General features: G+C 53.6%; 16 non-coding genes across 16 annotated transcripts; all 16 read left to right on the forward strand.

The window, feature by feature from the left end:
• The first annotated feature begins 415 nt into the window (after positions 1 to 415).
• trnaq-cug (transfer RNA glutamine (anticodon CUG)) lies at positions 416 to 487 on the forward strand. The gene has a single exon. It is a non-coding gene; the product is annotated as a tRNA-Gln (tRNA).
• Positions 488 to 749: 262 nt separating this feature from the next.
• Positions 750 to 821, forward strand: trnaq-uug (transfer RNA glutamine (anticodon UUG)). Its single transcript has one exon. It is a non-coding gene; the product is annotated as a tRNA-Gln (tRNA).
• A 1,519-nt stretch (positions 822 to 2,340) lies between these two features.
• On the forward strand, positions 2,341 to 2,412 carry trnaq-uug (transfer RNA glutamine (anticodon UUG)). Its single transcript has one exon. It is a non-coding gene; the product is annotated as a tRNA-Gln (tRNA).
• Positions 2,413 to 3,596: 1,184 nt separating this feature from the next.
• On the forward strand, positions 3,597 to 3,668 carry trnaq-cug (transfer RNA glutamine (anticodon CUG)). Its single transcript has one exon. It is a non-coding gene; the product is annotated as a tRNA-Gln (tRNA).
• A 262-nt stretch (positions 3,669 to 3,930) lies between these two features.
• On the forward strand, positions 3,931 to 4,002 carry trnaq-uug (transfer RNA glutamine (anticodon UUG)). The gene has a single exon. It is a non-coding gene; the product is annotated as a tRNA-Gln (tRNA).
• A 1,184-nt stretch (positions 4,003 to 5,186) lies between these two features.
• On the forward strand, positions 5,187 to 5,258 carry trnaq-cug (transfer RNA glutamine (anticodon CUG)). Its single transcript has one exon. It is a non-coding gene; the product is annotated as a tRNA-Gln (tRNA).
• Positions 5,259 to 5,520: 262 nt separating this feature from the next.
• trnaq-uug (transfer RNA glutamine (anticodon UUG)) lies at positions 5,521 to 5,592 on the forward strand. Its single transcript has one exon. It is a non-coding gene; the product is annotated as a tRNA-Gln (tRNA).
• A 1,184-nt stretch (positions 5,593 to 6,776) lies between these two features.
• On the forward strand, positions 6,777 to 6,848 carry trnaq-cug (transfer RNA glutamine (anticodon CUG)). The gene has a single exon. It is a non-coding gene; the product is annotated as a tRNA-Gln (tRNA).
• Positions 6,849 to 7,110: 262 nt separating this feature from the next.
• On the forward strand, positions 7,111 to 7,182 carry trnaq-uug (transfer RNA glutamine (anticodon UUG)). Its single transcript has one exon. It is a non-coding gene; the product is annotated as a tRNA-Gln (tRNA).
• A 1,519-nt stretch (positions 7,183 to 8,701) lies between these two features.
• trnaq-uug (transfer RNA glutamine (anticodon UUG)) lies at positions 8,702 to 8,773 on the forward strand. Its single transcript has one exon. It is a non-coding gene; the product is annotated as a tRNA-Gln (tRNA).
• A 1,184-nt stretch (positions 8,774 to 9,957) lies between these two features.
• trnaq-cug (transfer RNA glutamine (anticodon CUG)) lies at positions 9,958 to 10,029 on the forward strand. Its single transcript has one exon. It is a non-coding gene; the product is annotated as a tRNA-Gln (tRNA).
• Positions 10,030 to 10,291: 262 nt separating this feature from the next.
• trnaq-uug (transfer RNA glutamine (anticodon UUG)) lies at positions 10,292 to 10,363 on the forward strand. The gene has a single exon. It is a non-coding gene; the product is annotated as a tRNA-Gln (tRNA).
• A 1,184-nt stretch (positions 10,364 to 11,547) lies between these two features.
• Positions 11,548 to 11,619, forward strand: trnaq-cug (transfer RNA glutamine (anticodon CUG)). The gene has a single exon. It is a non-coding gene; the product is annotated as a tRNA-Gln (tRNA).
• Positions 11,620 to 11,881: 262 nt separating this feature from the next.
• trnaq-uug (transfer RNA glutamine (anticodon UUG)) lies at positions 11,882 to 11,953 on the forward strand. Its single transcript has one exon. It is a non-coding gene; the product is annotated as a tRNA-Gln (tRNA).
• Positions 11,954 to 13,137: 1,184 nt separating this feature from the next.
• trnaq-cug (transfer RNA glutamine (anticodon CUG)) lies at positions 13,138 to 13,209 on the forward strand. The gene has a single exon. It is a non-coding gene; the product is annotated as a tRNA-Gln (tRNA).
• A 262-nt stretch (positions 13,210 to 13,471) lies between these two features.
• Positions 13,472 to 13,543, forward strand: trnaq-uug (transfer RNA glutamine (anticodon UUG)). Its single transcript has one exon. It is a non-coding gene; the product is annotated as a tRNA-Gln (tRNA).
• Positions 13,544 to 13,606: the final 63 nt, after the last annotated feature.

Raw genomic sequence — 13,606 nt, forward strand, 5'->3', positions numbered from 1 at the left:
CTGTGAGGTGAGAAAGCTGAAGCCAAAGTGAAATGCTGGCGAGGCGATTGTCCAGCAGCTTGAAAGTTTGCCAGTGAGAGAGATTAGCGAGCAGTAGCCCGGCTCAGAGTTGTTCATGGCCGACAGCAGCCCTGCTCCCGCTGAGAAACTAGGTTTCGCGGACAGGTCGGCATATCTGGCACGGCCCGAGCTGCTTTCGGAAACTTCGGCAAAGTGGATTTCGGAGGCGAGGGCGACCGGCCTTACAGGGCAGCAGGCCGAGACAGCGTGGTTGCACTTGCGAAAGACCGAGTGCACGAGCTGCTGGATCAGCAGATCCACAGTCGCCATTGTGATCCTTGTCGTTGCTGTTTCCACGCTTGACGAAGGAGGCAAACATCCTTGAGCAGTGGTTCGGCAGCCCCTGCTGTCTCAGGGTTCCATGGTGTAATGGTGAGCACTCTGGACTCTGAATCCTGCGATCCGAGTTCAAATCTCGGTGGAGCCTTCTTTTTGGCTGCGTGAGCGATTGTCTTCGACAGAACTGTTGACTTCACAAATTCCACACCCATGATGGAAGTGGGCTGGTTTTCCCCTTGCGACAGTGTTTGCGATGCTCCTGCGTCGAGCGCGCTCGCTGCTTTTGCTCTGCCCTGTACCACGCAAGTATTCCCTGCCAAGGACGCAGCAGCGAGAGACCAGATTCTGAGAGCGTTGCTGCAAGTGTGAATGCAGGAAAGCTCAGGCCCGCCAGAGGCGGCAGCACTGCTGGTTCCGTGGTGTAATGGCTAGCACTCTGGACTTTGAATCTAGCGATCCGAGTTCGAATCTCGGCGGAACCTTGACTTGCTTCATCCCGGCCCTTGTTTAATGTGGGACGCGCGAGTGAAATCTGCCTACGGGCCAATTGTAAGAGCAGCCCTTTTAGCACCTTGGAGTCAGATCTCATCGCATTTCTGCCAGAACGGGATGATGCCAATCCCGAGGTGGCGTCTTAAGCTCGCCACCGGTGCCTGCTTTTGCTCTCTCCTGAACCACGGATGTGTTTTCTTCGAAGGACACAGCATTAAGAGACAAGCTGCAGTCAAGCGGTGTTGTTTTTGGAGCTCCTCTCTGTGTTCCACAGACAGCTGGTGAAAAGGTGACAGGAATTGAAATGAGGCGCATGCTGGACAGGTGCTCTTTTCTTTAATTTGATTCAACAATTCACAGGAACAGCTGGACACAGAGAAACCGCAATTTTACCAGGGAGAGGAGCGGCAAAGCCAGGCCCCGAGCCCTACCGTTCAACCAGTTTTCAGGGAAACCAGGAACCTCAAATCCCAGTTTCAATCACTACAAAACGGTAACAATGACATTTGTACGTACAAGGCAGTCCAACGACATCAAAAACAGTGCATACAATACAGACTCCCGGAAAGCCAGGGACACGTGCTCTTGAACACAGTCCGTCTGAGATCTCACTTTGCTTAAAAGCATTGCTCATCGCAGCGCTGACACAGCGATGGCCGCCGGTAAGGGAGAGAAACAGCAGCGGTGCTGTTTGAATAGGCAGCTGTACTGCAGATGTGCGACTTGTCCTACAGCTGTACTTAGCAGAAGGAAGGCTAACTGTGAGGTGAGAAAGCTGAAGCCAAAGTGAATTGCTGGCGAGGCGATTGTCCAGCAGCTTGAAAGTTTGCCAGTGAGAGAGATTAGCGAGCAGTAGCCCGGCTCAGAGTTGTTCATGGCCGACAGCAGCCCTGCTCCCGCTGAGAAACTAGGTTTCGCGGACAGGTCGGCATATCTGGCACGGCCCGAGCTGCTTTCGGAAACTTCGGCAAAGTGGATTTCGGAGGCGAGGGCGACCGGCCTTACAGGGCAGCAGGCCGAGACAGCGTAGTTGCACTTGCGAAAGACCGAGTGCACGAGCTGCTGGATCAGCAGATCCACAGTCGCCATTGTGATCCTTGTCGTTGCTGTTTCCACGCTTGACGAAGGAGGCAAACATCCTTGAGCAGTGGTTCGGCAGCACCTGCTGTCTCAGGGTTCCATGGTGTAATGGTGAGCACTCTGGACTCTGTAATCCAGCGATCCGCGTTCAAATCTCGGTGGAGCCTTCTTTCTGGCTGCGTGAGCGATTGTCTTCGACAGAACTGTTGACTTCACAAATTCCACACCCATGATGGAAGTGGGCTGATTTTCCCCTTGCGACAGTGTTTGCGATGCTCCTGCGTCGAGCGCGCGAGCTGCTTTTGCTCTGCCCTGTACCACGCAAGTATTCCCTGCCAAGGACGCAGCAGCGAGAGACCAGATTCTGAGAGCGTTGCTGCAAGTGTGAATGCAGGAAAGCTCAGGCCTGCCTGAGGCGGCAGCACTGCTGGTTCCGTGGTGTAATGGCTAGCACTCTGGACTTTGAATCCAGCGATCCGAGTTCGAATCTCGGCGGAACCTTGACTTGCTTCGTCCCGGCCCTTGTTTAATGTGGGACGCGCGAGTGAAATCTGCCTACGGGCCAATTGTAAGAGCAGCCCTTTTAGCACCTTGGAGTCAGATCTCATCGCATTTCTGCCAGAACGGGATGATGCCAATCCCGAGGTGGCGTCTTAAGCTCGCCACCGGTGCCTGCTTTTGCTCTCTCCTGAACCACGGATGTGTTTTCTTCGAAGGACACAGCATTAAGAGACAAGCTGCAGTCAAGCGGTGTTGTTTTTGGAGCTCCTCTCTGTGTTCCACAGACAGCTGGTGAAAAGGTGACAGGAATTGAAATGAGGCGCATGCTGGACAGGTGCTCTTTTCTTTAATTTGATTCAACAATTCACAGGAACAGCTGGACACAGAGAAACCGCAATTTTACCAGGGAGAGGAGCGGCAAAGCCAGGCCCCGAGCCCTACCGTTCAACCAGTTTTCAGGGAAACCAGGAACCTCAAATCCCAGTTTCAATCACTACAAAACGGTAACAATGACATTTGTACGTACAAGGCAGTCCAACGACATCAAAAACAGTGCATACAATACAGACTCCCGGAAAGCCAGGGACACGTGCTCTTGAACACAGTCCGTCTGAGATCTCACTTTGCTTAAAAGCATTGCTCATCGCAGCGCTGACACAGCGATGGCCGCCGGTAAGGGAGAGAAACAGCAGCGGTGCTGTTTGAATAGGCAGCTGTACTGCAGATGTGCGACTTGTCCTACAGCTGTACTTAGCAGAAGGAAGGCTAACTGTGAGGTGAGAAAGCTGAAGCCAAAGTGAAATGCTGGCGAGGCGATTGTCCAGCAGCTTGAAAGTTTGCCAGTGAGAGAGATTAGCGAGCAGTAGCCCGGCTCAGAGTTGTTCATGGCCGACAGCAGCCCTGCTCCCGCTGAGAAACTAGGTTTCGCGGACAGGTCGGCATATCTGGCACGGCCCGAGCTGCTTTCGGAAACTTCGGCAAAGTGGATTTCGGAGGCGAGGGCGACCGGCCTTACAGGGCAGCAGGCCGAGACAGCGTGGTTGCACTTGCGAAAGACCGAGTGCACGAGCTGCTGGATCAGCAGATCCACAGTCGCCATTGTGATCCTTGTCGTTGCTGTTTCCACGCTTGACGAAGGAGGCAAACATCCTTGAGCAGTGGTTCGGCAGCCCCTGCTGTCTCAGGGTTCCATGGTGTAATGGTGAGCACTCTGGACTCTGAATCCAGCGATCCGCGTTCAAATCTCGGTGGAGCCTTCTTTCTGGCTGCGTGAGCGATTGTCTTCGACAGAACTGTTGACTTCACAAATTCCACACCCATGATGGAAGTGGGCTGGTTTTCCCCTTGCGACAGTGTTTGCGATGCTCCTGCGTCGAGCGCGCGAGCTGCTTTTGCTCTGCCCTGTACCACGCAAGTATTCCCTGCCAAGGACGCAGCAGCGAGAGACCAGATTCTGAGAGCGTTGCTGCAAGTGTGAATGCAGGAAAGCTCAGGCCTGCCTGAGGCGGCAGCACTGCTGGTTCCGTGGTGTAATGGCTAGCACTCTGGACTTTGAATCCAACGATCCGAGTTCGAATCTCGGCGGAACCTTGACTTGCTTCGTCCCGGCCCTTGTTTAATGTGGGATGCGCGAGTGAAATCTGCCTACGGGCCAATTGTAAGAGCAGCCCTTTTAGCACCTTGGAGTCAGATCTCATCGCATTTCTGCCAGAACGGGATGATGCCAATCCCGAGGTGGCGTCTTAAGCTCGCCACCGGTGCCTGCTTTTGCTCTCTCCTGAACCACGGATGTGTTTTCTTCGAAGGACACAGCATTAAGAGACAAGCTGCAGTCAAGCGGTGTTGTTTTTGGAGCTCCTCTCTGTGTTCCACAGACAGCTGGTGAAAAGGTGACAGGAATTGAAATGAGGCGCATGCTGGACAGGTGCTCTTTTCTTTAATTTGATTCAACAATTCACAGGAACAGCTGGACACAGAGAAACCGCAATTTTACCAGGGAGAGGAGCGGCAAAGCCAGGCCCCGAGCCCTACCGTTCAACCAGTTTTCAGGGAAACCAGGAACCTCAAATCCCAGTTTCAATCACTACAAAACGGTAACAATGACATTTGTACGTACAAGGCAGTCCAACGACATCAAAAACAGTGCATACAATACAGACTCCCGGAAAGCCAGGGACACGTGCTCTTGAACACAGTCCGTCTGAGATCTCACTTTGCTTAAAAGCATTGCTCATCGCAGCGCTGACACAGCGATGGCCGCCGGTAAGGGAGAGAAACAGCAGCGGTGCTGTTTGAATAGGCAGCTGTACTGCAGATGTGCGACTTGTCCTACAGCTGTACTTAGCAGAAGGAAGGCTAACTGTGAGGTGAGAAAGCTGAAGCCAAAGTGAAATGCTGGCGAGGCGATTGTCCAGCAGCTTGAAAGTTTGCCAGTGAGAGAGATTAGCGAGCAGTAGCCCGGCTCAGAGTTGTTCATGGCCGACAGCAGCCCTGCTCCCGCTGAGAAACTAGGTTTCGCGGACAGGTCGGCATATCTGGCACGGCCCGAGCTGCTTTCGGAAACTTCGGCAAAGTGGATTTCGGAGGCGAGGGCGACCGGCCTTACAGGGCAGCAGGCCGAGACAGCGTGGTTGCACTTGCGAAAGACCGAGTGCACGAGCTGCTGGATCAGCAGATCCACAGTCGCCATTGTGATCCTTGTCGTTGCTGTTTCCACGCTTGACGAAGGAGGCAAACATCCTTGAGCAGTGGTTCGGCAGCCCCTGCTGTCTCAGGGTTCCATGGTGTAATGGTGAGCACTCTGGACTCTGAATCCTGCGATCCGAGTTCAAATCTCGGTGGAGCCTTCTTTTTGGCTGCGTGAGCGATTGTCTTCGACAGAACTGTTGACTTCACAAATTCCACACCCATGATGGAAGTGGGCTGGTTTTCCCCTTGCGACAGTGTTTGCGATGCTCCTGCGTCGAGCGCGCTCGCTGCTTTTGCTCTGCCCTGTACCACGCAAGTATTCCCTGCCAAGGACGCAGCAGCGAGAGACCAGATTCTGAGAGCGTTGCTGCAAGTGTGAATGCAGGAAAGCTCAGGCCTGCCAGAGGCGGCAGCACTGCTGGTTCCGTGGTGTAATGGCTAGCACTCTGGACTTTGAATCCAGCGATCCGAGTTCGAATCTCGGCGGAACCTTGACTTGCTTCGTCCCGGCCCTTGTTTAATGTGGGATGCGCGAGTGAAATCTGCCTACGGGCCAATTGTAAGAGCAGCCCTTTTAGCACCTTGGAGTCAGATCTCATCGCATTTCTGCCAGAACGGGATGATGCCAATCCCGAGGTGGCGTCTTAAGCTCGCCACCGGTGCCTGCTTTTGCTCTCTCCTGAACCACGGATGTGTTTTCTTCGAAGGACACAGCATTAAGAGACAAGCTGCAGTCAAGCGGTGTTGTTTTTGGAGCTCCTCTCTGTGTTCCACAGACAGCTGGTGAAAAGGTGACAGGAATTGAAATGAGGCGCATGCTGGACAGGTGCTCTTTTCTTTAATTTGATTCAACAATTCACAGGAACAGCTGGACACAGAGAAACCGCAATTTTACCAGGGAGAGGAGCGGCAAAGCCAGGCCCCGAGCCCTACCGTTCAACCAGTTTTCAGGGAAACCAGGAACCTCAAATCCCAGTTTCAATCACTACAAAACGGTAACAATGACATTTGTACGTACAAGGCAGTCCAACGACATCAAAAACAGTGCATACAATACAGACTCCCGGAAAGCCAGGGACACGTGCTCTTGAACACAGTCCGTCTGAGATCTCACTTTGCTTAAAAGCATTGCTCATCGCAGCGCTGACACAGCGATGGCCGCCGGTAAGGGAGAGAAACAGCAGCGGTGCTGTTTGAATAGGCAGCTGTACTGCAGATGTGCGACTTGTCCTACAGCTGTACTTAGCAGAAGGAAGGCTAACTGTGAGGTGAGAAAGCTGAAGCCAAAGTGAAATGCTGGCGAGGCGATTGTCCAGCAGCTTGAAAGTTTGCCAGTGAGAGAGATTAGCGAGCAGTAGCCCGGCTCAGAGTTGTTCATGGCCGACAGCAGCCCTGCTCCCGCTGAGAAACTAGGTTTCGCGGACAGGTCGGCATATCTGGCACGGCCCGAGCTGCTTTCGGAAACTTCGGCAAAGTGGATTTCGGAGGCGAGGGCGACCGGCCTTACAGGGCAGCAGGCCGAGACAGCGTGGTTGCACTTGCGAAAGACCGAGTGCACGAGCTGCTGGATCAGCAGATCCACAGTCGCCATTGTGATCCTTGTCGTTGCTGTTTCCACGCTTGACGAAGGAGGCAAACATCCTTGAGCAGTGGTTCGGCAGCCCCTGCTGTCTCAGGGTTCCATGGTGTAATGGTGAGCACTCTGGACTCTGAATCCTGCGATCCGAGTTCAAATCTCGGTGGAGCCTTCTTTTTGGCTGCGTGAGCGATTGTCTTCGACAGAACTGTTGACTTCACAAATTCCACACCCATGATGGAAGTGGGCTGGTTTTCCCCTTGCGACAGTGTTTGCGATGCTCCTGCGTCGAGCGCGCTCGCTGCTTTTGCTCTGCCCTGTACCACGCAAGTATTCCCTGCCAAGGACGCAGCAGCGAGAGACCAGATTCTGAGAGCGTTGCTGCAAGTGTGAATGCAGGAAAGCTCAGGCCCGCCAGAGGCGGCAGCACTGCTGGTTCCGTGGTGTAATGGCTAGCACTCTGGACTTTGAATCCAGCGATCCGAGTTCGAATCTCGGCGGAACCTTGACTTGCTTCGTCCCGGCCCTTGTTTAATGTGGGACGCGCGAGTGAAATCTGCCTACGGGCCAATTGTAAGAGCAGCCCTTTTAGCACCTTGGAGTCAGATCTCATCGCATTTCTGCCAGAACGGGATGATGCCAATCCCGAGGTGGCGTCTTAAGCTCGCCACCGGTGCCTGCTTTTGCTCTCTCCTGAACCACGGATGTGTTTTCTTCGAAGGACACAGCATTAAGAGACAAGCTGCAGTCAAGCGGTGTTGTTTTTGGAGCTCCTCTCTGTGTTCCACAGACAGCTGGTGAAAAGGTGACAGGAATTGAAATGAGGCGCATGCTGGACAGGTGCTCTTTTCTTTAATTTGATTCAACAATTCACAGGAACAGCTGGACACAGAGAAACCGCAATTTTACCAGGGAGAGGAGCGGCAAAGCCAGGCCCCGAGCCCTACCGTTCAACCAGTTTTCAGGGAAACCAGGAACCTCAAATCCCAGTTTCAATCACTACAAAACGGTAACAATGACATTTGTACGTACAAGGCAGTCCAATGACATCAAAAACAGTGCATACAATGCAGACTCCCGGAAAGCCAGGGACACGTGCTCTTGAACACAGTCCGTCTGAGATCTCACTTTGCTTAAAAGCATTGCTCATCGCAGCGCTGACACAGCGATGGCCGCCGGTAAGGGAGAGAAACAGCAGCGGTGCTGTTTGAATAGGCAGCTGTACTGCAGATGTGCGACTTGTCCTACAGCTGTACTTAGCAGAAGGAAGGCTAACTGTGAGGTGAGAAAGCTGAAGCCAAAGTGAATTGCTGGCGAGGCGATTGTCCAGCAGCTTGAAAGTTTGCCAGTGAGAGAGATTAGCGAGCAGTAGCCCGGCTCAGAGTTGTTCATGGCCGACAGCAGCCCTGCTCCCGCTGAGAAACTAGGTTTCGCGGACAGGTCGGCATATCTGGCACGGCCCGAGCTGCTTTCGGAAACTTCGGCAAAGTGGATTTCGGAGGCGAGGGCGACCGGCCTTACAGGGCAGCAGGCCGAGACAGCGTAGTTGCACTTGCGAAAGACCGAGTGCACGAGCTGCTGGATCAGCAGATCCACAGTCGCCATTGTGATCCTTGTCGTTGCTGTTTCCACGCTTGACGAAGGAGGCAAACATCCTTGAGCAGTGGTTCGGCAGCACCTGCTGTCTCAGGGTTCCATGGTGTAATGGTGAGCACTCTGGACTCTGTAATCCAGCGATCCGCGTTCAAATCTCGGTGGAGCCTTCTTTCTGGCTGCGTGAGCGATTGTCTTCGACAGAACTGTTGACTTCACAAATTCCACACCCATGATGGAAGTGGGCTGGTTTTCCCCTTGCGACAGTGTTTGCGATGCTCCTGCGTCGAGCGCGCGAGCTGCTTTTGCTCTGCCCTGTACCACGCAAGTATTCCCTGCCAAGGACGCAGCAGCGAGAGACCAGATTCTGAGAGCGTTGCTGCAAGTGTGAATGCAGGAAAGCTCAGGCCTGCCTGAGGCGGCAGCACTGCTGGTTCCGTGGTGTAATGGCTAGCACTCTGGACTTTGAATCCAGCGATCCGAGTTCGAATCTCGGCGGAACCTTGACTTGCTTCGTCCCGGCCCTTGTTTAATGTGGGACGCGCGAGTGAAATCTGCCTACGGGCCAATTGTAAGAGCAGCCCTTTTAGCACCTTGGAGTCAGATCTCATCGCATTTCTGCCAGAACGGGATGATGCCAATCCCGAGGTGGCGTCTTAAGCTCGCCACCGGTGCCTGCTTTTGCTCTCTCCTGAACCACGGATGTGTTTTCTTCGAAGGACACAGCATTAAGAGACAAGCTGCAGTCAAGCGGTGTTGTTTTTGGAGCTCCTCTCTGTGTTCCACAGACAGCTGGTGAAAAGGTGACAGGAATTGAAATGAGGCGCATGCTGGACAGGTGCTCTTTTCTTTAATTTGATTCAACAATTCACAGGAACAGCTGGACACAGAGAAACCGCAATTTTACCAGGGAGAGGAGCGGCAAAGCCAGGCCCCGAGCCCTACCGTTCAACCAGTTTTCAGGGAAACCAGGAACCTCAAATCCCAGTTTCAATCACTACAAAACGGTAACAATGACATTTGTACGTACAAGGCAGTCCAACGACATCAAAAACAGTGCATACAATACAGACTCCCGGAAAGCCAGGGACACGTGCTCTTGAACACAGTCCGTCTGAGATCTCACTTTGCTTAAAAGCATTGCTCATCGCAGCGCTGACACAGCGATGGCCGCCGGTAAGGGAGAGAAACAGCAGCGGTGCTGTTTGAATAGGCAGCTGTACTGCAGATGTGCGACTTGTCCTACAGCTGTACTTAGCAGAAGGAAGGCTAACTGTGAGGTGAGAAAGCTGAAGCCAAAGTGAAATGCTGGCGAGGCGATTGTCCAGCAGCTTGAAAGTTTGCCAGTGAGAGAGATTAGCGAGCAGTAGCCCGGCTCAGAGTTGTTCATGGCCGACAGCAGCCCTGCTCCCGCTGAGAAACTAGGTTTCGCGGACAGGTCGGCATATCTGGCACGGCCCGAGCTGCTTTCGGAAACTTCGGCAAAGTGGATTTCGGAGGCGAGGGCGACCGGCCTTACAGGGCAGCAGGCCGAGACAGCGTGGTTGCACTTGCGAAAGACCGAGTGCACGAGCTGCTGGATCAGCAGATCCACAGTCGCCATTGTGATCCTTGTCGTTGCTGTTTCCACGCTTGACGAAGGAGGCAAACATCCTTGAGCAGTGGTTCGGCAGCCCCTGCTGTCTCAGGGTTCCATGGTGTAATGGTGAGCACTCTGGACTCTGAATCCAGTGATCCGAGTTCAAATCTCGGTGGAGCCTTCTTTCTGGCTGCGTGAGCGATTGTCTTCGACAGAACTGTTGACTTCACAAATTCCACACCCATGATGGAAGTGGGCTGGTTTTCCCCTTGCGACAGTGTTTGCGATGCTCCTGCGTCGAGCGCGCTCGCTGCTTTTGCTCTGCCCTGTACCACGCAAGTATTCCCTGCCAAGGACGCAGCAGCGAGAGACCAGATTCTGAGAGCGTTGCTGCAAGTGTGAATGCAGGAAAGCTCAGGCCCGCCAGAGGCGGCAGCGCTGCTGGTTCCGTGGTGTAATGGCTAGCACTCTGGACTTTGAATCCAGCGATCCGAGTTCGAATCTCGGCGGAACCTTGACTTGCTTCGTCCCGGCCCTTGTTTAATGTGGGACGCGCGAGTGAAATCTGCCTACGGGCCAATTGTAAGAGCAGCCCTTTTAGCACCTTGGAGTCAGATCTCATCGCATTTCTGCCAGAACGGGATGATGCCAATCCCGAGGTGGCGTCTTAAGCTCGCCACCGGTGCCTGCTTTTGCTCTCTCCTGAACCACGGATGTGTTTTCTTCGAAGGACACAGCATTAAGAGACAAGCTGCAGTCAAGCGGTGTTGTTTTTGGAGCTCCTCTCTGTGTTCCACAGACAGCTGGTGAAAAGGTGACAGGAATTGAAATGAGGCGCATGCTGGACAGGTGCTCTTTTCTTTAATTTGATTCAACAATTCACAGGAACAGCTGGACACAGAGAAACCGCAATTTTACCAGGGAGAGGAGCGGCAAAGCCAGGCCCCGAGCCCTACCGTTCAACCAGTTTTCAGGGAAACCAGGAACCTCAAATCCCAGTTTCAATCACTACAAAACGGTAACAATGACATTTGTACGTACAAGGCAGTCCAATGACATCAAAAACAGTGCATACAATGCAGACTCCCGGAAAGCCAGGGACACGTGCTCTTGAACACAGTCCGTCTGAGATCTCACTTTGCTTAAAAGCATTGCTCATCGCAGCGCTGACACAGCGATGGCCGCCGGTAAGGGAGAGAAACAGCAGCGGTGCTGTTTGAATAGGCAGCTGTACTGCAGATGTGCGACTTGTCCTACAGCTGTACTTAGCAGAAGGAAGGCTAACTGTGAGGTGAGAAAGCTGAAGCCAAAGTGAATTGCTGGCGAGGCGATTGTCCAGCAGCTTGAAAGTTTGCCAGTGAGAGAGATTAGCGAGCAGTAGCCCGGCTCAGAGTTGTTCATGGCCGACAGCAGCCCTGCTCCCGCTGAGAAACTAGGTTTCGCGGACAGGTCGGCATATCTGGCACGGCCCGAGCTGCTTTCGGAAACTTCGGCAAAGTGGATTTCGGAGGCGAGGGCGACCGGCCTTACAGGGCAGCAGGCCGAGACAGCGTAGTTGCACTTGCGAAAGACCGAGTGAACGAGCTGCTGGATCAGCAGATCCACAGTCGCCATTGTGATCCTTGTCGTTGCTGTTTCCACGCTTGACGAAGGAGGCAAACATCCTTGAGCAGTGGTTCGGCAGCACCTGCTGTCTCAGGGTTCCATGGTGTAATGGTGAGCACTCTGGACTCTGAATCCAGCGATCCGCGTTCAAATCTCGGTGGAGCCCTCTTTCTGGCTGCGTGAGCGATTGTCTTCGACAGAACTGTTGACTTCACAAATTCCACACCCATGATGGAAGTGGGCTGGTTTTCCCCTTGCGACAGTGTTTGCGATGCTCCTGCGTCGAGCGCGCGAGCTGCTTTTGCTCTGCCCTGTACCACGCAAGTATTCCCTGCCAAGGACGCAGCAGCGAGAGACCAGATTCTGAGAGCGTTGCTGCAAGTGTGAATGCAGGAAAGCTCAGGCCTGCCTGAGGCGGCAGCACTGCTGGTTCCGTGGTGTAATGGCTAGCACTCTGGACTTTGAATCCAGCGATCCGAGTTCGAATCTCGGCGGAACCTTGACTTGCTTCGTCCCGGCCCTTGTTTAATGTGGGACGCGCCAGTGAAATCTGCCTACGGGCCAATTGTAAGAGCAGCCCTTTTAGCACCTTGGAGTCAGATCTCATCGCATTTCTGCCAGAACGGGATGATGCCAATCCCGAGGTGGCGTCTTAAGCTCGCCACCGGTGCCTGCTTTTGCTCTCTCCTGAACCACGGATGTGTTTTCTTCGAAGGACACAGCATTAAGAGACAAGCTGCAGTCAAGCGGTGTTGTTTTTGGAGCTCCTCTCTGTGTTCCACAGACAGCTGGTGAAAAGGTGACAGGAATTGAAATGAGGCGCATGCTGGACAGGTGCTCTTTTCTTTAATTTGATTCAACAATTCACAGGAACAGCTGGACACAGAGAAACCGCAATTTTACCAGGGAGAGGAGCGGCAAAGCCAGGCCCCGAGCCCTACCGTTCAACCAGTTTTCAGGGAAACCAGGAACCTCAAATCCCAGTTTCAATCACTACAAAACGGTAACAATGACATTTGTACGTACAAGGCAGTCCAACGACATCAAAAACAGTGCATACAATACAGACTCCCGGAAAGCCAGGGACACGTGCTCTTGAACACAGTCCGTCTGAGATCTCACTTTGCTTAAAAGCATTGCTCATCGCAGCGCTGACACAGCGATGGCCGCCGGTAAGGGAGAGAAACAGCAGCGGTGCTGTTTGAATAGGCAGCTGTACTGCAGATGTGCGACTTGTCCTACAGCTGTACTTAGCAGAAGGAAGGCTAACTGTGAGGTGAGAAAGCTGAAGCCAAAGTGAAATGCTGGCGAGGCGATTGTCCAGCAGCTTGAAAGTTTGCCAGTGAGAGAGATTAGCGAGCAGTAGCCCGGCTCAGAGTTGTTCATGGCCGACAGCAGCCCTGCTCCCGCTGAGAAACTAGGTTTCGCGGACAGGTCGGCATATCTGGCACGGCCCGAGCTGCTTTCGGAAACTTCGGCAAAGTGGATTTCGGAGGCGAGGGCGACCGGCCTTACAGGGCAGCAGGCCGAGACAGCGTAGTTGCACTTGCGAAAGACCGAGTGCACGAGCTGCTGGATCAGCAGATCCACAGTCGCCATTGTGATCCTTGTCGTTGCTGTTTCCACGCTTGACGAAGGAGGCAAACATCCTTGAGCAGTGGTTCGGCAGCACCTGCTGTCTCAGGGTTCCATGGTGTAATGGTGAGCACTCTGGACTCTGAATCCAGCGATCCGCGTTCAAATCTCGGTGGAGCCTTCTTTCTGGCTGCGTGAGCGATTGTCTTCGACAGAACTGTTGACTTCACAAATTCCACACCCATGATGGAAGTGGGCTGGTTTTCCCCTTGCGACAGTGTTTGCGATGCTCCTGCGTCGAGCGCGCGAGCTGCTTTTGCTCTGCCCTGTACCACGCAAGTATTCCCTGCCAAGGACGCAGCAGCGAGAGACCAGATTCTGAGAGCGTTGCTGCAAGTGTGAATGCAGGAAAGCTCAGGCCTGCCTGAGGCGGCAGCACTGCTGGTTCCGTGGTGTAATGGCTAGCACTCTGGGCTTTGAATCCAGCGATCCGAGTTCGAATCTCGGCGGAACCTTGACTTGCTTCGTCCCGGCCCTTGTTTAATGTGGGACGCGCGAGTGAAATCTGCCTACGGGCC

This window comes from Chiloscyllium punctatum, chromosome 21 (assembly GCF_047496795.1).
Source record: "Chiloscyllium punctatum isolate Juve2018m chromosome 21, sChiPun1.3, whole genome shotgun sequence".
Classification (NCBI taxonomy): domain Eukaryota; kingdom Metazoa; phylum Chordata; class Chondrichthyes; order Orectolobiformes; family Hemiscylliidae; genus Chiloscyllium; species Chiloscyllium punctatum.